Genomic DNA, 24,475 nt, shown 5'->3' with positions numbered 1-24,475 from the left:
TTTTTTTTAATCTGGAATGTTTGAATTTAATCTAGAATTTTTTCGAGTATACATTTTTCGAACATTGCGCAGATCGCAGGAAAATATTTATCTCTTGTAATATTGTATCTACATATACCGGGTGAGACATTTTGACGTACCAACCTAAATATCTTTACCCTGTGCCTTTTGCAGAAAAAATATTTCATACGAAAATTGTTGGCCTCGAAGGAGGACGTAAGATGGCGGCAATGATGTAAAGATAGTTGTTTGGTGGTCGTCTTCAATTTCTTATATGGAACTCTCTATTTTTCATTTCTTGTAACTGATCTCGAGAGCTATTCGATGCACTATAATTAAGTATTATCAATAATACAAAAGATTACCATTGTGTCATCGTGATGTGAACTTGGACCGGCATGCTTTTGTTCATCTACAGGTTGTCCAAGAGATTGCCTAGATGTATCATCAGTGATAACCGGTCCAAGTTCATATTTTGATGTCACATTGATTGCCAGTCTTCTCTATTATTATTTGTAACGTGCAGTGCTATTCATTAATGCCTGGATCTCGGTTTTAGTATAGGATCACATTTTCATAATCTTCATTCCCATCTATACATCGACGAATTTCACACTGTAGTACACACAGACTTCTATAGAAGTAGTACATACATACATACAGCCTGAAACTCAGTGATTTGTATAGATAAAAAAAATGATGATAAAAATGCAGGTCCAGGCATTAATGAATGGCCCTCTACCTACACGGAGAATTTTCTCTTGAGATTTATCCTGAAAATCGTATAATCGTGCGACGACGTGACATTTCGGAGAATTTTATGAAAGTTTTTTTGAAATTTTACCATGCATTTTATTAGTAACATGTGTACTAATTGTAAGTGTAATTACTAGTAAAATGTATGATAAAATTTTAAAAAACTCTCATAAAGTTCTTCAAAATGCCATGTTGTCCCGCGATTACAATATCGTCGGGGTAAATTTTACGAGAAAATTCTCTCCGTGTAGGCAACCTCTTGGGCAACCTGTAAACGAACAAAACCGTGCTGGTTCACAGTATGATAACACGCATTTCCAATCTTTCGTATTATCTTAATCATAGTGTTTTGAAGAGCTGTCGAGGAGGTTGGAAGAAATGAAAAATAAAGATTTCCGTCTAAAAAATTAAAGGGGACCACCAAACGGCTACCTTCACGTAATTGCCACCATCTTACGCCCCCCTTCGAAGCCAACTACGTTCGTATGAAACACCTTCGCAAAAGGCATAGGGAACAGGTATTTGGGTTGGTACCTGTTCGCGCGCGCACACACACACATGTACGTATACGTGTATACATACAGCCATTGATAAAATGATTAGATAATCTTGTTTCTTCTGAAGATCTTTGAGCTGATGAACATAAGCTTTAAAGCCTATCTCATGTACATACATTTATATCCTTTGGCGTGAAATAATTCACGCTCGAACAATCTGTCTTTATTTTACAATAGCCATCCTTGAAATTTTTATTTTTCACATTGTTCAGTCTTTTCAAGTTGGATCTTTTATCATGTGTCAAATATATCAGTTTTCCGCGTAATGGATTGCTCGCGCAAGCTTGAGAGAGGAAGCTATTCGCACTGACTCGTTTATCACTTTGCAAAGTGAAAAACCGTTTCTCTTAATGGCAAAGTAAACATCCGATCTTACTAAGGGGGCATACTTGCATCATGAGAAATTGCAAGTGTACAAGCTACGAATTCAGGGTGCGTGCGCGAGCGAGTTTAGTGCGCGCCACTAAAACGAAATGTCAGGAGATAAGCGCGCATATGGCCGTTGTGTAAGTTTGCACCAACGCGAGAGGCTCTCCTTGCGATATACTACCGTGCGAATTGTCGAGAACCAAACATACGAAAGACGAACTTGGCGCACCAGCATACGTGTTCCCGCCATAACTTGCAATTGTATTCGTATCGCGCGAAATAACGTTCGTTAACTTTTCAAGCCAGCTTCCTCCGGCTTAGCCATCCGCCCGGAATCCCGTTAATCACCGCATAACGTGGTACTTGGACAGGGGGGGGGGGCAGAAAAAGAAGATCCGCGGAACAGATTAAACTACTTTGACGATCTACGGCAGGCAGATCCCGATCGGCGGCTACGGAATTGAACGTGCGCCCTTATCGTTAGTAACGACCATGATGTAAAGATACAAGGCGAAACATTGCGCATGTAACCAATTTTGGGGGCAAATTGTTCACTGGTTCTTGCTGCATTCAACCGCAATGACGTGCAGTTTAAAGGTTTGGGGCAAATCCTCTGATTGGTCACGAGTGGCGCATCCACGGGAATGTTACACCTGGTATTCTTGCAACATGGTAATGACTGCACGCGCGGTCCACGCGGGTTCTTTTCCCGAGCGAAACGCGCGCCGCACGATCGAGTGCACTCGTATCATAGAGACAGAGAGAGAGAGAGAGAAAGACCCCGTCGGCTCGATGTCGCGAATTTGACACGCGTTCCCGACGACGAGACGCGCCCTGTCACGCACGCAGACACTCGTGCATACGTCTTGGCTGATCGCGGATACACACCCGGCATAACGTAGCCGCGGCGGCAAGTTTACGGACGGATGTACGTACGGATGCACGGACGGACGTCGAGATCGATCCATGGCCCTGGAAAAGGCGCGGGGTACGGGGGTCGACAAGCAGCGCGAGGTGGATGGTGGCGTGAAGGGTCGCCCATCGTCGCGGCGGGAGGGAGAGAACGTGGAGAGGGATGGTAGTCCTGGTGACTGCTGCGCCGTCGCGACGTCGCTCGTCGTCGAGACCAGCCGAGTCCACCCGACCGGGGTGGATTCCTCTCTTTCTCCCTCTTTCTCCTCCTCTCGCTTCATCCCCTGTCAACCCTCTCGTGCTCTTCCGCCCGCCGCTGTTACCGCCGTCCTCGTTCAACCCCTCCGCCGAATTGCCCGTCTCGCTTGGACCAGCCCGCTCCTCCCTCTCGTTCCCGAGCCTCTCTCACCCTGTATCTCCCACTATGCTCCCAGTCTCACTCTCTCGCCGCGTAGCTCTGCAAAAACAAGCATACGGCTATCCCCAGTAGCACCCCGGTACACAGACCCGACCAGAGCGTCACGTCGGGCGCCCCGCGTGCCTAGGGGTAACGTGGACCCTACGCGTCTCCCTCGTCTCACCGTCACGACCCACGTCCACGCGACACGCGGGCGTCGCGCGTGTCACGTGCTACCTGCGCGTGACCCCCGGCACGTCACGGCGTAATTCCTCGACGAGCGACTGCACGACATCCCCCGCGCCGGTGGAAAATCGTCATCCGAAGCGGATAATATTCTACTCTACGAAACTCCGGCGAATCCTTCATCCAGCTCTTCGTCGAGCGGTCAAGAGTCCAGGATTACGCGCGTAGAACGCCGTCCCTCGCCGGCGTATTACTTGTGACCTGTCCCACAGTGTTATCAGATATCGGACACGCTTTCGTGTCGCTCGCCGACAAATATCGAGGCGATGCCGAGATAGTCGAGAGTCTCGGTGATCCGCTCGCGAGTTGTCGAGGTGGTGGGTGAGATGAACGTGCCGGGATCGGATGCCGGGGTGAATCGGTAGCGCGATGCTCCCTCAGACGCGATCGCGCAACCACGGATCTCGCTCTCGGGGACCCTTCCTCGGGATACAGGGGTACGAGCGACCGACGGGGACCAGTCGTCGGAAAGTTTGACGCGCGAACTGAAGCTCGGCCCGTACTCGTCGTCGTCGTCGTCGTCGACGGCGACGATCGTCCTGGGCTAGCGAGATTTCACCGAAACGTTTCGTGATCGAGACCGGCGTGCTTCGTCACCCTCTCTCCTTCTCCCTCTCCCCTCGCCCCTTCGCAGCCGCCGCGAAACTTTGCCGGACTTTTCCGCGATCGCGGGAGTTTCGCAGGGAACTGCAGAAATCATTAGAGCGTTATCATCGCCGAACTTGCCCCGGCTGTCGATAATTCATAGGAATCGTCCGGTCGTGTAGCTTCACGTCTCGTGTTCAGTCGCGCCTTTAATAACCGCGTAATGATTGATCGTTCCCAGCTTCCGAGCGGGGTCTCGCACGTAACGTACACGAGCGGTTAGCGGCCAGAAATGAACATTCCTTCGATTATCGCTCTCTTATCCGGTCGTTGAACGTGTTGCTGGACAGATTGGCCTTATCCTGAGGAGTGTCGTCCCGGCGCGATCGAAATTCTCGTCGGTCGCAAGAGTCGTAGGTGCCGCGAATTGACCCCGGAAGAGTTCGTAAACTCGCGCTTTTCACGCGGTCCAACAGTGCGCGCCCCGTGTGACTCTCGACTCCGTACGAGCCGGCGTAGGCATGCGGTGCAGGGTGGCCCTCATCTGTTGACGCGTCCGCGAGGGCGAGTCCGGAGCGTGTTCCGGACAATACAGATTATTCCGGGCACGAGGACCGGATGCTGCGAACGGCCGGCAGGACGTGGATTTACACGTTACGCTCAGCTGGAGGGAGATTCTGACTGTTCTCGCTGGTAAGTCGATGTTTGACGAGTCCGCTGTTAATCCGCCCCGCGCGGAAACCTTTTGCCCCCCCGAGACCCCGCGCGCGTTATTAATCGCGAATTTATCGCGAGTCGGGGATAAAAGGCAGACCGGGCTGTCGTCGTAAATCGTCCCGTCGAACGGAAAGCTTAGGCAGGCTCGATTAATAACCATTAAGGATTAGGTATCGCGAGACCGTTACCGACGCTTTTAAGCTTCTATTGATACACTGTGCCGAGAGGAACTCGGAGAACATTGGTTTTAACAATCTCGTTATATTTGAACCTCTCTTTGCGCAGAAGCGAGGTCGATATCGTAAAGTATATGCAATCTTGAGGTACAAAGCTATTAGTGTCTTCTGTGGAGATACGGAGATAGAATCCATGTGAAATATTAAGTGTCGTCACAGAGATTATTTCTGATCTTGTCTCGTTTAATAATACGCTTTTTCGGGTTCATCGGGCATTAGCCATGAGATAATTGTCGTTCGATTGATTACAGCTGGCACTCAGCGTCCTTCATTGTGCGAAATAACCATTTGCTGATGAAACGATTATACCTTGACGAGTTTTCGTGAATATCTTTTTATACTTTTATGCACTTTTTTTGTATGTTGTCCGACCAATGGAAACTGGCGCTTTTCACGGGTAATAAAAAGCAAATTTAATGATTACTTTTAAAACTTATTCCATTCATAAACGCGGGGAAATTATAAAAATGTTTATTTATCGATCCGTGAGACAAAAATTTTAATGAAACTGTGAAAAATACAAACGCCACGTGAGTATGGAATCAATTATTACGCTTAATTAAAATTACTGCCGCAGACTCGGCAAACTGCAGGAGTGCCGGAATTAAATAATTTCCGCGGCGAGCCTTTAATTATTTAAATTTTTATTATGGGCGCACAAAATTTTCGGGGAAAATTAGAATTTGAACGTCGCTGGGCCGTCTCGTAAATAATTTCGCGGGACCCGCGCGCGTTATATTCGTACTCGCGGTTAAACTGATTTGCAATCGAACGAACTTCATAGCGCGCGTCCTCGTAATTCCGTCCGCGATTGAATGCGCCTGACATTTTAACAACGGTCGTAATGGCACGCCACACGCAAGCTTCCGAATCGTTATAGTTAACTACGCTCCGAATTAATTGATGAGCGCAATCGAATCTGACGGCGATTCCGCCCAAGTAAAACCAGTCGAATCGCGTTTAAACGTAATTATATGCCTGTAATATAATAGCTCCCCCCCGCGCGAGTTTGCGGATTCACTTTCGAATATAAACGTCTCAAATCCGGGTCACGTTGCTGCCGTTATCGAGGATCCGATTAGCGCGGCTCGAGTCGACAGCGATATTCGAGATCGAAATTTCGATTTTCATTTCGGTACTCCCGTTCCGGGTGTATCGCCTCCACCCACGCCCGTCTCTCCCTCTCGAGAACAAGGTTCGTGTATCGCCTCGTTTCTTACGAGAATTACTTGGGGGAGGGTAATTTTGAAAATGGCTCGGACTATTATCCGGCCCTCTGCAAATCGAGTTAGTCTTGCCGTTCCTCTTGGAAGAATGCTCGCGGAACTTTTTGCTACTTTTCAAATGAGCGCCGGCGCGCTCAATCTTGTTTACCGCGCGACGCGTTTTATCGCACGCCTATGGCGTCTCCAATATCGGAGCCGCCTCTCCGACTGTCTTCGATTTTCCACTTCATTTCCAGCGCTACGCACAAAGCTTTTTCCCTACGCCTCGTTCGATTCTTCCCGCATCCAGACTTAATCAGCGCGCATTGAATTGATAAAAGGAAAACATCGTTAGTTTTAATCCCCTCGCTATTGACTGCACTTATTAAAAACGGGTCTTTTTTAGACGCGCCCCCTCCCCTCGCGACACCGGAAGGCGATTAAAACGTAACGTATTTAACAAAGTGCGATAACTCGATTGAGAATTGACTGGCAACGAGACGGTTTCAGTCCTCCGGTAGATCACAGCTTCAATTCAGTGGCATCATTTTCGTAATAACGCACACATCAACGTACGTGTTCGTCGTAATGATTTGGCCTCTCACATAATAGTCACGATAGCAACCTATATTGACCCGGTAGAACGTGCCTGGATGTACACTCCATCATGTCCTCCCTCCCCCCCCCTCTCTCTCGCTGCCTTTGCATTTGTGACGTGTATCATTTGCGTACACAGAAAACAAGAATATTCTTCTTTGAAAATATATTTAGTTTCAACGTGAAAATCTTGAAATGAGATTATAGAGATGCGATAAAGGAAGGAAAACTTACGTAAGTGAAGCAATTTTATATAATTCAGTCAAGAAATATATGTTTATTATTTAAGAATAATTTTCTTGAATGGAAAGGAAACAATATTGGATAGAAAGTGACAGTTTTCAAATCGAAGATCACAATGATTAAAACGATTTTATTGCCAAAATAGTTATATGCAGTTTTAAAGTGACAATTATAGTATTAAAATAAGAATGAAAAAGTGAGCTTATTGTCAAAACCCAACTGGCAAACTTCACCTTCAAATTTGAACTTTCAAATCGAACTTCCGTAATGTTCGGATGTGCTTTTATTTTTATCTTTTGACTCTATCTCACAGTTGACGATGACTCGCTTGACTACGGATTTTTCTTCTTCTCTCATTTGTATTGTTACTTGAAAAGGACCTGAAGTAAGGTCGAAAATTCGTTGTATCGAATTCAATAAAATTTGCCAGTTGGGGGTTGACATGCTCACTTTTTAAATTTTTAATCGTCACTGGGGCGACTATAAGTGACATTTTTCTTTCGTATTTAAATAAGACTGCAATATTGTAAGATTATTAAATGCTTCTAAGAAGATTATAGATTGTTGCGTATATACAAAACGATTCTCGCGTTAATTCGCGTATGTAAGAGTTGGTCTGACACTTTTTCCGTGTACTTGGTTTTTAAAGAAAGATTAATCTGACGCGGAAATACTTTCGAGATTCGAATTTTGCTGAACACCCGTTTGGGAAAATGGAACTTTACAGCTGGAGCATCATGTGCGAATGACACAAAATGTCCCGAATGAAAAATAATTTATTACCCGGTTATGTCTGCCGCGTCGGGCAACTTTCGCGATAAGAGGAACACGGTTTTACATCTTGATGTGCCGCGGGACATAAACAGGATTGTAAAATTCTCGCGGTTGCCGACTTAAAAATTTTAACGAGCGGCTTTACTGGCGCATAAACCACGTCTGACTTACCGTGAAGCTTAATCATAGCTTTCGCAGTGTACGTTTGCCAATTATAATGCGCAATGAAGTACAATGTTGCTGTGAGATGGGAAGAAAGGTGCGCGGAGATCCGGGATCGTTTGATCTTTCCGGTTTGTTGTAAAGAGCGAGAACAAGATCGGCCCCATTTTTGTCGCATTCGATTTTGGTCACAAATCAGGTACAAAAAAAAGGTCTCGTCAAGATGATCGCAGATACGTCGGTCTCAGAGTGTACCTGTTTAACGTTCCAGTGACATCGGGCTCTAAAAATTCCTCGGACGTAAGCGATGAAGCCGTCTGGACAGACACCAACCATTTGTTTGGGGTGGAATGGAATTTTTGGAGCCCGATATCTCTGGAACGTTAAATAGGTACAATCTGAGACCGACATATCTGTAATCAGCTTGACGAGGCCTTTCGTTTGGTACTTACTTTGTGACCAAAAATGAGGCCATTTGCCTATGGACACTTGTTCTCACTCTTTACTCGAATAACAGATGGCACGTGCGAATAATTAAAAAAAGTATTACTGTTACCATAGTATAACCAGTAGGTCCACTTCGTCATTTCGTTTCGCGTCGATTCCTTCTGCGCATTGCTCTGGGCAGACCAATGAGAGAAAAGTTGTATGTGAGGTAGTGTGACTTTGATGAGTACACACACATACACGTCACTGGATCCTGCCCGGGTATATGGCGGAATACCACATGATCAAGATCGCAATGATTAAAGGGGCCGGCAGAGAATGGACCTACTAGTTATATACTGTGCTGTTACCATCACGATTACCAATTATTTTGAATTATCACTATTATCACTATTATCAATGGTGGCGAGTGTGGCACAGAGGAATGTGCGAAAGATCCGAGTTCAAATCCACGGACACCGGTATTTTTCGGAATCGCCCGAAGGAAAGTGGCAACTACCGACAGTGTACACAGAGAGAGAGGTTTCTTTGGTTTTAGTATTCCTATTTATTTGATTGAAATTTGTGCCATTGAAACAACATATGCTTATGCGAAACTTTATATGTTTGAATAAAAATTTTGTTGTTTCGTTCAAACAACCTGTATTATTTGAAAACACTATTATTTGAAGTATTATATTTTAACGAAATAATATATTATTTGGTTACAATAAATATGTATAATGAAACAACAAATTTATTTATGTGGAAATAGCAAAATACACTGAAAGGCGTTGTTTCGTGGAAATAATTTCTTTATTAGAATAATCATTATATGTATTTGGTTGAAATTACGGAAACGACTTCGTCTATTTGGCCAGGCGCCTATCAAGTTCGGTGCTGCCACTAGATGGCCGCCGAATTCGTAAGTAAAATCACGGGGGCGGGACATATAAGCGACGGTATCAGCAGACACAATATAATCATCTAATGGTCTATTCTTTATAGCTGAACATAGTGCACTAATTCAGTGCTTATCTTTCTTCTTCTAATGTAGAAGGAAAAAGATGAATGTGTATACTGGTAAGCAAGAGGTTGAAAAATCAATCTAAAATAATAAAAAATATTTGATTTAAAAAGGTTACTTGTTTAAACGTAACAAGGAATTGTTTTAAAGTAAAAAAGTAACATAAAATAATTATTTGAGTAAAACCGTATATTTTTTCACATATTTTCTATGAAATGATAATATTGTTTGAATAAAGCAATAATATCATTTAAATCAAAGAAAATATTCCTTTTGTATCAAACAGATATTTTATTTTTGACAAATATATATATTATTTAAAATTCAAACAATCATACTTATTAATTCAAACATCGATTTGTTTGGACCACTCCAAACATCAAATTTATTTGGATACAATAAAATTTATGAAGTTCAAAGAAATCGTCCTCTCAGTGTATCTTGTTACACACACCCTTTAGGGGTATAGCCCTCCAGATGGGAGGCTTCGGCAAGGTCAGCAGCCTACCGAAAATGAATTAAAATCAAATGCTCAAAGCACCAGAATGAGAACTAGATAAAACAGGCTTTAAGCCTAGTATATCACGAGGAAGAAGAAGACTATTATTACCACGAGTCAGTTCTGAATATATTATAAAATGAAGCGTATTCTCAACATGAGAGTAACTAGCAACTTCCGTGCCAACTAGAGTAACTAGCAGCTGTTATGTTAACCATCAATCGTAATTCCGCCTCGAAACAACGCCATTCTCTGAATTTGCGCCATCGTAACTCGCTGCGAAATTGCGAATCGACTTCTCGGCTCGGCGCGGCAACTTGTTACAATCGTAAGTAAACGTGGCACGTGCGCGGCGCGAGCGGGATCCGGGAGGCCTGTTACCTTGCCCGTTACTTTGCGGAATAAAAAATATCGCTACCAAGCGCGACGCGGTGCCCGGCGTCGCGAGCTTTCCAAGCCGGCGCGCAATTCTCGACGTCGTCGTAGTCGTCGTAGGATTTTCCAAGCCGGCGCCGGATACGCGCCACGATCGCACACGCGCTTTGCATATCAAGACTCGACTCGTGTGTATCAAGTTACTTTACCCTTTGTGCACGTCACAGCCGACACGGACACCAGGTTCATCTATCTCTCTCTCTTCCCGGCTCTCCCTCGCGTATGCACACGTACCGCATACGTGTGTCCGATCGTGCGCCGCTCCCGTCGTTCCATTCCCGACGTCATTCCGTCGTTGGAGATTTTACGAGTTGATGCCTGCCCGGTAACCGTGTGATTACACGCTCGCGTTTCCCGAATGCTACACGCGTGCCGTGCATTCACGAACACGTGACATTTTCGCGACACGCAAGATCGCTCGCTCGCGACGAAAACGCGCGGGAATGGCCGAGGCACTTTTCTACGAATTTGTTCCCGTACGTAGATCGAAGATAGGGGACAATAAGTACCGAGACGTTGAGGCAAATATACCAAGGCGCGCTAATTGCGTCTCGACGTTACCGCGCCCGTTTGCGCGAGATATTAAGGGAAACCTAAAGCCGCTGGCAAACTCGATCAGTGTCGATAAAATAGGAGACGGAATTAAAAACGTCACTTATCGACATTTTTAATTCCAAGTTCTACTCGGTCCGAGAAATTTATAGCCAATCAATTTGCAACTTGTACAAAAAAAACAACAATTTTATTAGTTACACATTTACTGACAATCTGACAGATGTTTGGCAGCGACTTCTCTCGAAAAAGCCCGCAACTATTTCTACACGCCATACTGCTCCTTTCCTCTTCTTGTAGACTTGGATTTTTGGACTTGCGTTTATTAGAAGTTATCTTTTTTCTAGGCTCTTAATCTTAGTTCTAATTGCACGATATCATTCTTATACGTTGTCCCTAGAGTATACTGGTCTTATTTTGTATATATTTATTGTAGAATTCTTGTATCAAGCAAATATTGTCGTCAAGTGTACCAAAAATTAGTAAAATTTTTCATTTTCTTTCGTTTTTGATATAAAACGAAACGTCGACCAGCATACTCTAGATTTTGCTGCGTACTTTAATTCCGTAAAAGAGTTTTGCATTTCTATAAAGCCAATTGAAAGATTACTTCTAACAAAGAATGTCGATAAAACAGGCGGCTTTAGGATCCCCTTAAAGTTTTGATAATCAACGTTATCGCCTCGCAGTCTGCAGGGACACGCACGCGGAAGTTACTTATAAAATATAAAGCGTCAGCCATTCCGACACGAGAAGATGATAGAATGCACCGGGTAATAGTATGTCAGTTTCCGTTTTATACGTGACAGAAAACGAGCACATTCTAGCTGTGATCTAGCGGAGGATTCCGCACGGAGCTCCCCGGTGTAGCGGAGTGTAGCCCGACCCTTCTCAAGAGAGATATCTACGTTTTGTATCACCGCATTCCGCACGCTCTCCAGAAATCATTTCCGCCGGGTTTGACGAATGCGCCCTCCGCCACGGGACATTTAATTACTCTCGCGTGTCGAACGGGCAAAGTGTAAACGCCCCTTGGCAAATTTGCGGTGCCGGCAAGTGCTAACCGTTTCTGAATTAACCACCGCTCCATTTATTCTCGCGGCGTGCAATCGCTGGCCGTGTTCAGCGGAAAAAGCTGCTTTCGCGACTGTGGTAAAATTCGTCGGTCCGTAAGGAGCGTGCTCCTAGATTTAGCCAAGATTAAGAGCATACGCCAATCAAGATTTTTACAAGTGCACGGACTCTCGGCCTTTGTCAATCGCGAGGTGTCGCCGCGCGACAATTAACGTCTCTATAACCAGAGAGAAGGATGCGCATTCTCTATAGCTTCCTTCCTCCTCTCTCGGTTTCGTTTTCGCTTGTTCGCTCTTCAGGGAGTTGCCAGAAATGGAAGAACCCAGAAAGTTGGCCAGCTTGGCTCTAATCGAAACTGGTTGTGCGCGCGAGAGAGGACCGGAAGAGGAGAGCTCGCGTGTGTACGCGATTAACATTTCGTTCGCGCTTCATTAAGTCTCGCATCGCCTCCGCCAAGCACTCTCGTCTCCCGCGCATTGTACACGTGCACCATTGTGTACACTACCCCCGAACACCACAGGATACGCGGGGGAAAGGAGCCTCACGCCGTGTCGTCTGACGCGGAATTGGCACGGGTGAAGGCACTTTGCGCGCATCGCCCAGATCCCTGTATCCGTTTACCGAAGTGGCCCTTGTTATTCGCGCGAATTTAACCGTAACGACATTAGCATAAGTGACGTTCGCGTGAACGCGCCGTGCGCGGGGCACAAAAGCAAGGCCGTATTAATTCGACGTTTATACGAAGGCAGCGGCGGCGGCGGCGGCGGCGATGGGTCGGCAAAGGGACGGACGGAGGATGGAGGTAGCCGACTTAATTAGGAAACGCGCGCCCCTTAATTAACTAGTTAGCGTACGTGATAAGGCGCGCCCCGTCCCCGCCGACACTCGTCGACACTCGTCGTCGATGCTATCAGGCAGCTCCCCTTCCCGTTTGACTCGACGTGCATGAATTAGACGGGAGATCGCGATCCGGTACGCGCGGGGGAGGACCTCTCCGAGGGCCGCGGTATTAAACCAGCATCATCGTGTTGAACTTTCCAGTTAACCGTTGGCGCCTGCAGAGATCGCGGCCGCCTACTCGCTCGCACACGTAAGGAGATTACCGTACAAATTTCATTGGCGCAAATTACGTTTCTCAGGCAAACGAATACCTCGCAATGGCGGGCCGCTCGCGGGGCCGTCGCGCTGCTCGCACGACGCGGTGTTTGTGCAAGCTCGAGGTCCCTTTCGCTCTGTCCGTCTATCTGTCTGTCCATCTCGGCGGTAGTCTGCCTATCTCCACCATTAAGATTGATATCTCTAATTCAATTGAAAAGCTTCCAAGCTGCCTCGCCGAGGTAAAGACGCTATCTCCGCGAGGTAGCCGGTCGCCCTCGTCTCTGCGATAATGCTTGTTAATGCTATTACGAGAAATTGCGAGATACGGATCAATTTGATGTTTTAATTTGAACGTCATTGTCTGGCGAACGTTTTAATTCGAGTGGGAAGAGGTCTTCGCGGAATTCAGCTTTCCCTTGCGTCAGCAAACGTTCCACAAGGTGTCAGTAAAGCCGGCACACGATACTATTTCTTCTACTGAATGGCTTACGAGGGCCAATCAGGATGCAGAGTTTTCGATCGGGTGACTTAAGGCTGAAGCCAACAGCACACGATACTACTTTTCCTACTGGATTGTTTACGAGAACCAATAAGGATGCAGAGTTTTAGATCAGGTGATTCAAGGCTAAGCCCTGATTGGTTCTCGTAAGCAATCCAGTAGGGAAAAATAGTATCGTGTGCCGTTAACTTAAATCTAGGGGGTCAATTCTGTATCTTACGATATAGTGAAGATGCTGAAAGCGAACAGCTTTCCCAGGGAGAAATAATTCGTCGACACAATGTCGAATCGACATCAATTTGACGGTGTCGATTTCGATTCGACATTGCTTCGACATCGATCGACAGGTTACTTCTCCCCGGGTTGTCTCTCTCCAACCGTCCCCTTAGAAAGAGACAAAGCCGCTCGCTTTTAGCATTTTCACTATATCGTGAGATACAGAATTGACCCCCTGATTGGCCCTCGCAAGCAATCCAGTAGGAAAAATAGTGCCGTGTTGTCTTAAGAGGCTGTGCAATCCTTTCCGAGTTTACCTCTCGACAGTCGAAAGCTTCCCCGAGTCCAAATTGGCAAGTTCCCGCGCGCCACCCATATTTTCCGCACGCGTGACAATATGCCGATTTATCGAATGCATTTGCACGAGGTAATAAACACAATAGTGAAGCGCGCGCGAGAATCGTTTATTCGCGCGTACGATATCATTAATCGCCGTTACACCGGGATCCCTTATGCGCGAAATTGCAGCGCCAGGTATACACGACTCGATAACGGCCGATGAAAAATCGCGCATTAATTCCAGCCTATTTATTACATTAGAAACACTCGCTGTTATCCGACACTTATTTTTCATTCTGTCATCGTTAGCTGCAACAACCACGGCTGTTGCGGGCTATTAATCTTTTTCCCCCCTCGCCCTCGTCCCCGTTCTCCGTCGTCTTACGCCACCCCCGCCACCCCTCGTGTGTATGTGTGTGTGTGGGGGGGCGCGCGCGCGATCCCAGCCCCTCTGATATAATTATAATGGATTGAGACGCCGCGCGAGAAGTGATATCGAGTATTCCGCTCGTTCGTATCACCTTGCACCGCCATGGAGCGGAAACATCAGGTGGTCCTTGTGAATCCGTTTCTCTCTCGGCGAGAGGCGCGCGTCAGATAATTCCGCCGGCGACGGCAGACATTCGTCAGTGTCATCCGCGGAAAGAAGGAGCGCCCGCGGTACGTGGTAGAGAGGCTTTTTCCCCCGCAGGGCCGCCTAGAAGATTCCCGGTGTCTGGGTGAAAAAAAAAATTGTCGACTAAATCCTGAAGAACTGGATTTGACAAAGAGACAAGGACTGCGGACATCCCGGTGCGTTCGATACGACGTTGCCCGCGTCTTCGCATCGCCCTCGATAAAATGGACGCGGCCCGTCGCTCGTCTCTCGTCGCACGATTTTGTTCTCCTTACGCGCGTTTTATTTGTGCGATGCCTCCGCTGTTATTCCCCGATAGGAAAATATTTAGCAAATTATGTTACGAAATCTGGATTAAACTTGGAATGCTGGAATTACGCGTACATATTTCGAACAACACATGCAGAAATAGCGACCTTTCATCAAATATTGATAAATATTTGCGCAGTGCATTTCTAAATAGTATGTATATCAGCGAAACAGCTGCGTTTAGCGAATCACCTTGGCAGAATATCTGCACAATTAAATTGCTGTCGACGAGCTGCCGCTACGAGGCGTCTCATACTCGTAAGTGAAATTCACGCGAAATGAGATAAAAGCAGGCCCAACGGTAAACACGTCCCACGCTAAAACTTTCTTAAACATTTGTTACGCGTAACTGTGTTGCCGGGCAATTGTGTTTCTAAATGTTGAAATAATTGTGCATGATTTATTCCCTAAGTTGAGATTATCAGTTTTTGGGCGAGCAGCATTTAGAAATTTTATTCCTACAAAACCACTGCGTTTTAGCGAATCACCTTAATGCAATCATTGTGAAATTTCCTTCTTTTCGATGATGCAATGATTGTACAATATTTAAAACATTTTCCCATCGGGATTATTCTTAATTCTTCTTCTTCTTCTTCTTCGTGTATTAGACTTAAAGCCTGTTTTACCCAGTTCTCGTTCTGGTACTTTGAGCATTTGGTTTTACTTCATCTTCGGTAGGCTGCTCAGCTTGCCGAAGGAAACCTCCCATCTGGAGGGCTATATCCCTAAAGAGGTGTGTGTGTGTGTGTGTGTGACAAGATACACAGAGAGGAGGATTTCTGTGAATTTAATAAATTTTATTGTATCCAAATAATTCCAAATTTGATATTTGGAATGGTCCAAACAAATCAATGTTTGAATTAATTTTGCGTATATTTTGCTTATAAAGATAACATCAAAATGTCACACCTCTACCTATCGGGGTTATTCTTAATGCGATCGTATTATTCTAATTTTAGTACGATTTAGCACGATTGTAGAAAGAAATGAAGAATACAATCATTTTATTATTCGCGAGACCTCAACAATCACGGAACCTCCCACTTTCATAAATCCTTTGTGCCGGCCCTATTCCCGAGAGACGAACAACGGGAAAACGGAGCACCCTTCAGTCCTCGTCGGCTCGCGACGCGTTTGTTCCCCGGTTTCCCTATGGGCCGCGTCGCCGCCGGCGAGCGATATTGCGCCGCCTGTTTGGGGTGAAAATTTCGAGTGCCGCCGATTTTACGGCCAACTCACGCTGTAACTCGTAGGAATTTAAATTCATTTCGAATAACCATCGCGACGGACGTCTCGTAATGCTCGCGCAAATTTCCGCGCAATGTAAAGCCCGAATCAGACTAGCAATTGTCAACTCCGTATTTGATTGGGATTGGCGATTGGTGACTGTCTTCTAGCCAATGAGAGTCGATTACGCTGGCTGCTTTGCTCTCATTAGTTAGAAAACGATCGTCAATCGCCAATTTCCGTCCAATCCGAGTCGCGGCAATTGCTAGTTTGATTCGGCCTTAACGCATGCAGATTGTACAGTGATGGACGGAATGGATGCAACACTGTTTTTTAAAATGAGTTTAAGAACGAGCATTTAGATTCAGGTTTGCGTTCCAAAACATTTTCTCGGAGGAAAATTTTACTCGAGAAATAAATCGGAATGGCCATTGAGTAAAATATTCCTCGGAGAAGAACATTTTCATTAAGAAAAAGTGTCGCAACCATTCTGGCCGTCGCGTCGCTGTACATTTAAAAAGTGATTTCCGCGTCGGAGAGAGCCGTTCGCAAATCTCGTGCGCAAGAGCTCGGGCGTACACGTAATTTTTTTTCAATGCAAATGATTAGAAATTAGAAAAGAGTTTAGTTATAATGCCGGCGAAAACGCTCGTTAACGTGCGGAAGATCGCCGCGCGAGCGCGTGCTTATCTGGGTGGTTGTGTCGGCAAATACGAAGCCGGGTGTGTGCTCTTTTGATCCCAAGAGCAAAAAGAAGGGAAACTCTCAGGGAGCAACGATGAAAGAAATTAACCGAGTATGTACTCGGAGAGTGTGCCAGGCGTTTAAGGTGCTACACCGTCTTCGCTTTGAATAGCCGAGTTTGAAGAGAATGCACCGTGCGCGGAATATCGTCTGGTAAATACCATTGAGAAATTTTTACAAGTCTAGACACGCTGTTTGCAGGTCGTTTAGGCGGTAGGGAAGTTCGTTGCAAACGTCACGACGAGACGCGGACCGTCGGATGTCGATAATTCCACAATGAAACATTTGGTAGGGAAGAAAGCCTGAATATCGATTATTATCAGATATCCGAGCCGTCTCTCGTCCGTCAGCCCCGATAATTATCGGCTCCGATTGCTCGCCACATTGCTCGAGAGCCGCGAAATATCGAAAACAACGAGCTCGGCTCCGACGGTCCATTCTCGGTCGGCCGAGACGCGTTCCTCGTGGAAATGGGGAAAACTCGAGCGCGAGCGCGATTAAAAGGAAAGACACGAGATCCAGCCAGCAGCCGCTCTAATTGAGAAAAATAAATTAAAAGCCAGGTGTGCGCGGTCGGAGTGGAATATCTAGATATTCCTCGGCGCGTGGAACGCGCAACCGTACGCGCCGCAAAACGATGCACCGGCCGGAGCGGCGTTTCGATGACTGTCGAGGTGTACCGCGGCTATTAATTAATTTTTCATGCCTTTTTCGCGACCCCAATTAAGCCGAGATGGACGCGAGTTTAATCTCCACTTCATCTCACGCTTCTTCGCCCAGAATAATGCTCGACCCCGAAGAAAAGAGTCCCGGCGAGAGGGAGCGTCGGAGAACGGAGAAGAAACGGGTGAAACCGCGCGCGCAAGCCCACGGTCCACCTCGGAGCGCACTGCTCGCCTCTTGGTATCACGACGCGGCCACGTGCAAATGAGCTTTTAATGCCCGCAGCTCGCCGGTAAATAATAATTTAATCGCGCGCCGGCCTTTTTTCCCCCCGAACCCGCCGGACCATTGAAACAACCTCGTAATTCAGCCTGTGATTAAAAATACACGCGTGACGCTACACGCGCTTATAAGGGGATGCTGGAGTGATTCGGCACCTTGTACACCTTTTGCATCTAGAACTGACAATTCGCTCAGCGTCCCCATAAAGATGCAAACGGCATTTCGACATTCTTGAAATTCACTTGACTTTCCCCACCGAGCATTCTTATTAGCCGCATTTGAAGCTCGATGCTCGATAAACTCGCTACGCAGCATCTTCGATATATTAACAACGTATCTCGAAAGAGAGACCGACGAAGATGCGAAATACAATCTAGACGAGAGGAAACTTCCAGAGATCAGAAGCCTTTTTAAATTACCGCCGCGTTTCTTTATGCCGTTTTGAGCTGGACCGATAAGGAGGGTAGTTGAGGGTGAAAGGAGACGCGAAGGACACCCCGGAGGGATCGATCTTACTGGCAACATCCGCGCAGCAGGTGATAGCGCGCTTGTTAGGGAGACGACGCCGGGGCGTGCATCTTCCGACCGCGTAGCTTCCTGTTCATAAATTTAACAGTATTGCACGAACATCGTTTCTCCTTACGTTACGTAACGACATGAAATATCCGGCGGTGCGAATACCGGTAAATAAATAGAGATTGCGCGTTGTATCGATTAACGTTTACCTGAGACAAGATTATCGAGCGCTCAGCTCGCCAGAAGCGATTTACAGCGAGATCGTAAGGCGATAAATTATTTATTCGGGAATATCCCCCAGCCTTAATCTAGCCAATTATTACTATTACGGTGTATCGCCGTTACCGTGTTACAAATGACGCTGGGGAGGGGGGGGGGGAGAGAAAAAGCATGGATGCGGAGAAAATAAACTCGCAATTTTTCGTTTAAATAAAACCGTTCGCTAGATCTCGCCGGATCCAGCTGCACTTTTCGTCGGCGGGTTTCGCTTTGAAGCCACATTGTTCATTTATCACACAAAGTATTCCGCTGATTCGTCGTTTTGCGTTCGCGCGCGACGCCGGGATACACCCTTTCAATCTCGCCGTTGTCAGAACGCGCGCGCGCGTCCGTAAATTTTTTGCTCCCCGAGTTATAGTTTAAACTTCGGTTTTCGGCCGCGCGTCTGGGGGTAAAAACTTGAAACGATAACCGTCGGAATTTCGCGCCGTAAATTCCGTCACTCGCGCTTTCCGTAGTTTACGGCTCGCGCGTATAGCAGCGGCGCGTGGCATTTTCGGCCCGGCCTCGCAAAACGTCGCTTAACTTTAAGGGGATCCTAAAGCCCTGGCGAACTCGATCAGTGTCGATAAGATAGGAGTTTTATGAATTAAAAACGTCAATTATTGACTTTTTCATTTCAAGTTCTACTCGGCCCGAAAAATTTATAGTCAATCAATTTGTAACTTTGGTGAAAAAGCAGCACCTAATATTGGCTACACATTGCTCAGACCGAGATTTTGGATCGAATTCTAGCATCGTCAATACCATGGCTTTACTCGAAAAGTCCTGCAACTATTTCTACACGCCATACTGCTCTTTTTCTCTTCTTCTATCTTGGATTTCTCGACTTGCGTTTATTAGAAGCAATCTTTTTTTCTAGGCTATTAATCTTACAATTAGTTCTTTGTACGATATTGTTCCTATATGTTGTTCCTAGAGTATGCTGGTCTCATTTTGTATATATTTATTGTATAATTCTTGTCAAGCAAATATTGTCGTCAGTGTGTCAGAAATTAGTAAAATTTCTTATTTTGTTTCGTTTTTTATATAAAGTCGTCCAGCATAGTCTAGATTTTGCTGCGGACTTTAATTTCGTAAAAGAGTTTTGCATTTCTATAAAGCCAATTAAAAGATTACTTCTAACAAAGAATGTCGATAAAACAGACGGCTTTAGGATCCCCTTAGGATAATCTTGGTTTAATTCACGTTTGTCTGTTTCCGAGGTAACAGTTGGAAAGAGACAAAAAACGAATTAGACTAAGCTTAAAGTCAAGCAACGTCGGTGAAACCAGGCCTTAGCTTCTCGAAAAATTCCTACCCGGCGAGACATTTCGTTGCCCCCGGGCGCCGCTCGCCGGTGCAGGATCGAGGGGGAAGATCGAGGCCGCGGATTCGAGAGCGCGTATTCCTCGTTCCGGGCGCACTCGTCTCGGGATCCGGGACTTTTTGCCATGAACGACGAACGATAATGGCGCGGCACCTCTCAATGATCTGACACGACGCACCCTCCCATCCCCCGTCACCCTCGAGTCTCCTATCCCGCCTCGCGTTTCTTCTTTTCCGGGCTGCATTCTCGTCTCTCCGGCATCGCATCTGGAGTCAATTTCGCCTCTTCCCCGAGTCGTGATTTTTTCCCCGATCAGCTCCACCGCCGCGAACAACGGTTGCGCCGCAGGCTGGGTGTGGAAAAAACCAGACACGACAGGTGGAAAGAGAGAGAGAGAGACGAAGGAAGGGATGGCGCAGACGAGAGGGACGTTGAACCGCCGTGTAAATCTCGCGCGAGATTTGCAGATAATCAAGACACCGCGTATGATGCAAGCGAGCCCGGATGTCGTTTCCCCAGAGAACTCCACCATCGTCTATCTCTCTCTCTCTCCCTATCCCTCTCTCTGTCTCTTTTTTTCCCTCCCCCGCAGACGGATCAAAATGATTTGAGTCTGATTTATTTCGGGGCCGTGGCAAACCCGCTTATCGGAAATCTCGTTAAACTCATCGTGCTATATCTGCGCGCCGGTTCGTGTTCACATCTCATTCAAATTCATGATGTCTCGAAACTGGCTTACTTTGAAAATAAACGGCTCGTGTATTATCCGAACGTTGTTGCATTAACACCCCAGGCGTCCCGGTTTCAGATGCGAAAAGTCAATAAAGTGCACGGGGCACAATCTGCGGAATTAATTAATTTTATAAAAGAAGAAGAATAGCTTCTCTCTCTCTGTCTCGCGCGCGCTTTAAATAAGCTCCGTAAATTGTCATTTTATGAGACAGAAATTGCCGCGGAGTAAAAGATCTCGTGCCCTCCATACAGAATTAACGCGCGATACATGAAAATGTGTAAATCACAGGTAAAACGTATGTAAATGCAGTTGATAACGAATTGCAACGTCCCGCTCGTCACAGTATAGATTAACGCTACGTAACGTGAAAATACAATAGAACGCATGGAAATATTCGTGCTCGGGGTCACTTTAAACTTGCTCGGTATTACGTCGTGACGATAAATTTCGCGACGACGCGTCGTCACGTTTAATATTACAGCGTAACAGTCTAATTCGTAGGTCGCGAAAATAAATTCCGTAATATCTATGGGCGTTGATGAGTTTTTCAAATGGAAAACACCAATTTGTCCCCTCGCGATTCTTCCTCTTCGCACGTGTATAATATCTAAGCGCTCCCCTACACGGCCATTTCTAGCCGAGCCGTTACTCGCGGTTGCGAATTAACGTTGAGGCATTCGACATATTGCGAATTAACGTTTAATCATTCTACATATTTAAACATTAATACGAATACAAATTAATATTTAAACATCCAAAGCTATAATTTCTGATTTCGATATTCCGAATTATATTAATTAATTTGTATATTATTATGTTCTAAAATTATATACGAAACCGATATCTTCTTTAATATGGTATTTTCCAATGCAGCAGGTGAGTTGTCAATAATTACAACGAGCGTAATTTATGCACAGATGTATGAGCTGCAGCTGCAAATAAATTGTTTACCGGTAATGGGCAATGCGCAGTGGTACTATAAATTGTAATTGAATTATTACGACCGGCATTATATTGCGCTTGCCTTTAATCAAGCCCATCAGATAACAAAGTTAACGATAGAGATTGCGCCGCGCGTTATGACAAATATATTAACTTAGGCCGCTATTTGCGCGTGTTAAAATATTTAATTTAATAGAAATTCGTCATTTCTAGCTTTGTTTTGCAATGCTACGTAACCGAATGTATATATAGGTTGCGTGTTGCAGAATATCAAAGGGAATGATTAATGCTTGTGCATAGAACTCTCTCGCGCTCTCTCTCGCTCTCTCTTTGTGATAAAACAAAATGGAATATCATCCGATCGAAAGCTCCCAATCTGTATCAGAATGAGTTTCCATTAAATTTCTACATAGTTCTCCGGGCTTGCATAAATGGTAGGCTTGATTAAAATGAACAAAAGACACGGAATAGACGTTCTCTAAATAAACCAGGACGTCTGCGCGCTTCAATCTCAATCAGCATTATTATTTTTCGTTGCGGTGTCTCGAGAAATCCTCCCCCCCCCCCCCCAAAGATTGGGACGTACGGGTTGATCGAAATAGCCGATCTCGAAAGATGATAACAAGAATTACTAATTATCGACAGGAGGTTGACGTAACCGGTATTAATAACAGCAACTCTTGTTAACAATGGTTTCTATTGATGATATAATACAGCAGGTAACAAAGTGCGCGCAGAAAACGCGCAGCGAGAATTCGAGTAAACGCTCGCGTAGTACAATTGCAATCAGGCCAATCAATTGTTCTCTTTTTGCGGCACGCGCGGTTCCCGTGCTCTTCTTTAAACTCGTCGCATGATTAAAAAAAGCCAAGAGAGCGGGAAACCAGCACACACACACACACACACACACACACACACACACAGATACGCACACACTCACACACGGTCGGGATAGATAGAAAGGAACTAGTGTAAGAGGGACAAATTGTACGAGAACCAGTTGTCGCGCGCCGCTCCGTTCTTGAAACGAGCACGCGAGTCGGCTCGCGCGCGGAGCGCACTCGGAAAAGTAATTAGCATAATAAATTAGCTCGCAAATAAAAGCGGTCTGCGCGTGCGGCGTACGCGCGCATGCGGGAAGCACCGGCTAACGACATCGCTCTCGTGATTAGGATAACAAAGAGAGCTCGCGGCCTGGCTCCGAAGGGAGTAGTTGCCTCGCCAGGAGTGCACGCCAGCGAAACGTCAATTAGTGCGGCAGATGAGGGAGGCGCGTGAGGAGTGGGAGGAAAAATGTTGTGACGCGCCAGAAGGAAGAAGTAAGGGGAAGACGAAAGGGACGGCGAGAACGGAAAAGAAGGTGGCAGACGGGGAATAAGGGAGGCGGTGCGTCCTTTGTGTCGCGAGATTTTCATCCATGGCTGCAGCCGCGATGTTGTCCCTTTTTTTTTCGCGACCAACCGCGACCCTCCCCTTCCTCCCCCTCCCTCCCCCTCCCTCCCCCTCCCCGCCGCTGTCGTCGGGGGTTTAGTTCGAGGCGCCGAAGGCGGGGGGGGGGGTCGAAAAACGTTCGGAGCAGAAGCGGGTGAAATTAGTTTAGCGTCACTTCGTTTCGGTATCCACGGTTCATGGGGCGCGCTTCGAACTTGGTTCTCGGCAAAAGAGTCGGAACTTCTTTTTCCGCTCATTCAGCTCAGGCTCCTCGACCCCGAGAGCCGCGTGTAAAGAGTACGGGGAATATCTGCTGAGGAAATCCCTCCTCGCTCTCTCGGCAGGGAATCCTACTCCTTGCTCTCGAGTTTCATTGCGGAACTTGGTCGCAGCAGCGCTGCAAGCTGATTTTTTTTACATTGCGAGGATTTCATTCTGTACGAGTGCTTTTTTGCTAATCTTGTAAAGTAAAGAGCGAATCTTTTTGCGGCCGCCGAGACGCACGAGAATTCTCCGTAATTACTGAGGATATCAAGGAGCCTTTTTCGTTGAATTTTGCGGGCTCTCTCGCTCTCTCCCCCCCCTCCCCTTCTCTCTCTCTCTCCCCTCCTTTCTGTTTGGCAACCTGTTTCCATAAAGCATGTATTTACTTTATTAATTAGTAATCTCCGTAGAAACGATATTCTGGGAAGGCCCATTAGTTATTTAATTCCTTTAAACTCGTGCCTTTGTTTATTAACAAATGCTAGAACAATATGTGCTAATCCATTTTATAAGCACGGCGCGTAATTCGCGAAATCAGGAAATTCACGTTTAATGAAACCCAGCGAAACGGTAGTCCCGCGAACTTACGGCTCTGCATATGTCGTACGATCGGACGTTAAAGGTTAATCAGACCGGCGATGAAGCGCGAATTTCGCGCAATCACGAGCGCTCGTAAACATCGGGGCGTAAATTGCGAGAGGGTGGATTGCGCTATATATCGGCGAACTTGGGGAGGCGGAGAAAGAGAGCAAGAGAGAGAGAGAGAGAGAGAGAGAGAACCATCGCGTAAAGACGTCATAAAAGCCCCGTCGCGTCGGTAGCTCGGGCATTATTCGCGGGGCGGTCGGATACCTGCGCCTTATCTATAATTCGGTTTTTCAAACGCGAGACGAACGTTGTCCCTGTGGTTGTCGCCCGCCTCGACATTCCACGAAAGATTGCGCGCGTTCCTCGCGAGTCGGCCTGGTCGACTTCACGCCGGGCCGTAACTCCGAGTTTTCACTTAAAATGGAGAACGATCGCCACGTATCCCACCTTTTACTTTCGTCATTCGGAGGACGAAACTCCGGCGCTTCTCGAGCGTCCCGTCTCCTTGTTTCGCGCGCGACCGACCCCGCGTTACCTTCGTCAGCTCTCAGGATAACCGACGGCCCCGACGGTGCTCGATTGCTGCGTTTTACGTGCCTCGCCGATTCGAGAGCCCGAACTTCTCTCTCTCTCTCTCTCTCTCTCTCTCTC

General features: G+C 46.4%; 1 protein-coding gene across 1 annotated transcript in view; it reads left to right on the top strand.

Annotated features, from left to right (window-relative positions):
- Window positions 1-2,975: 2,975 nt before the first annotated feature.
- LOC105559886 (neuroligin-4, X-linked-like) overlaps window positions 2,976-24,475 on the top strand; it is a 219,902-nt gene continuing 198,402 nt past the window's right edge. Inside the window, exon 1 of the mRNA XM_012008519.1 lies at window positions 2,976-4,515. The gene's annotated coding sequence lies outside the window, so the exon portion shown is untranslated. The remainder of the gene's footprint in view (window positions 4,516-24,475) is intronic.

The sequence above is a fragment of the Vollenhovia emeryi genome, unplaced genomic scaffold (assembly GCF_000949405.1).
Source record: "Vollenhovia emeryi isolate VEMERY1.0 unplaced genomic scaffold, V.emery_V1.0 DF939250.1, whole genome shotgun sequence".
Classification (NCBI taxonomy): domain Eukaryota; kingdom Metazoa; phylum Arthropoda; class Insecta; order Hymenoptera; family Formicidae; genus Vollenhovia; species Vollenhovia emeryi.
This window is presented reverse-complemented; position numbering and strand designations above follow the sequence as displayed.